Below are 2,316 nucleotides of genomic sequence, written 5' to 3' on the forward strand. Positions count from 1 at the left end.
TAAGTGTAAATTTGAGTGATTCCCGGAGTATTAGGAAAGTGAATAAAGAGGGATTATTTGGTAAATTGCTATAGACATGTTGTACGTTCTGCATAGAAGATTGCACCGTCAGTTTTAATTCCGAGTTTGACGAAATCACACGTAAAGTTTATTTGGGTACGTTAAAAGAGTTTGGACTAACACGAAGACTTAATGAAAGGAAGGGGGAAGTGCACGGTTAGCCACTAATAACACATGTATTTACTTTTAAGTCATTGTTTAAAATGTCTTTAGTTTTTAGCAATTGCTTTAATAAATTTTAACTGTCCGGATGAAAATACCCTTCTGCTCATGTCCTTAACTTTTGAACTTAACTTCAGGACTACATATCTTTAACTTTTGAACTTGGAACTTTTAAGTTCAGGACTTTGAACTACATGTCCTTAACTTTTGAACTTAACTTCAGGACTTCAGGACTACATGTCCTTAACTTTTGAACTTGTAACTATAAGTTCATGACCAAGTATCTTTAACTTTTGAGCTTGTTAGTCTAAGCTCAGGAGCTCAGGACCTATTGTCCTTAATTTTTGGGCTTCTTAGCCTAAGTTCAGGACCTATTGTCCTTAACTTTTGAGCTTGTTAGTCTAAGTTCGGGACTTCAAGACCTATTGTCCTTAACTTTTGAACTTGTAATTGTAAGTTCAGGACTTATTGTCCTTAACTTTTGGGCTTCTTAGCCTAAGTTCAGGCCTAAGTTCAGGACCTATTGTCCTTAACTTTTGAGCTTGTTATTCGAAGTTCAGGACTTTAGTACCTATTGTCCTTAACTTTTGAATTTAACTTTAGGACTTCAGGACTACATGTCCTTAACTTTTGAACTTGGAACTCTAAGTTCAGGATGTCACTTCTCCCCCTCCGCCATCAAACTTGTATGCGTACTCTTCTCCAGTGAAATCGAAGTTGTAAGTTTACTCTAAGATTCCTTCTCTCTCGTGGAAAGGAAATTGAACAAATTCCTATTTATGTTGCCATATCTTAATCGAGTTTCTTTTAATTTCTACTTAAATATGTCCTCCTTTAGGAAGACGATTTAATATGGAATGTGTTTTTCTATAAGTAAATTTACTTCTCCTTCCAAATTAATTGTCTTACTTTATTGTGAACTGGCCCAAATGCTTCATTTACAATTCAATACTTGTTTCAGTGTTTTGGTTTTTGGAAATAGAGAATAACTTTTGTTTTGAGAAACTAATTCTGTATTTACAACGGAGAAGACAAAACTGGTATGCAGATTATATGTTTGAGTGAATGCTTAATTGAATTTGTAGTAAAATTGGTGTTTGAGAGAAGAGAAATTATGAGCGAGTGTTACTGATAGAAAAAATGCACAGAAGAGATTGAGAGAGAAGCAGACATAGCCAGCCACTTCTGTACAGAGAGAAGCGAGGGTTTGGGAAGAAAAGAAATGGAAGAAAGGGTAAAAATATCTTTTCAAATTAATTTTAATAGAGTAGTGGCTATTTTTACTCAGCATTAGAATTGGTGGATAAAAAATAAACACCACCTTATGTAGTGGCTACTACACGCCATTTTTACTGAAAGGAACGCTAAGTCAAGTGATGCTGCTATGTACGGTTAAACTTCTCTATAACAGCCTCGTTTGTTCCGATATTTTTTTAGTTTTTATAGTGAATGGATGTTATACCGTTATAATAACATTTGACGTTTAAATATTTTTTGGTTGTTATAGCTAAAAATTATCCAAAAATCAATTATTTTTTCTTTTTTAATGTTACATATAAAAGATAAGAAAATTATTCAAATTTAAAATCTCAAAAGATATGCATATTTCACTAGTTAAATTTTGAAGAAAGCTAATAATTATTAATAAATTCATAACTAAACATATAAAGATTTAAACTCTATGGCAGACATTTTAAAGCTACCCAAAAAATAAATTCTTTCAAGATTGATGAAAGAACTTTATAATTGTAGCTTGTTTCATAGATTTCATTCTTTTATTTGCGATATAACACTTGAATTGGCGAATGTTCGTGTCCAAAATTTCAGCAAAAAAGTATCCAATAACTTTTCCTTGAAGACAATCTAAGAGCTAATCAGTTAAATATTCTATTTGAATATTTTTTGGAATTTGTCCAATGAAAAAGATATTATGTGCAAATCTTCAAATTTTATATTTATGCAAGATAGGAACTTTCTGGAAAAAATTGTGTGCATTTTACAATTATTATAGTAATCTTAAAGTTTTTATATGGTTAATATAGATGGGTAATTTTACAAAGAGCGTTCTGCTATAAAATATGGTTGTTGTTGTTA

This window comes from Nicotiana tabacum, chromosome 11 (assembly GCF_000715075.1).
Source record: "Nicotiana tabacum cultivar K326 chromosome 11, ASM71507v2, whole genome shotgun sequence".
Lineage (NCBI taxonomy): Eukaryota > Viridiplantae > Streptophyta > Magnoliopsida > Solanales > Solanaceae > Nicotiana > Nicotiana tabacum.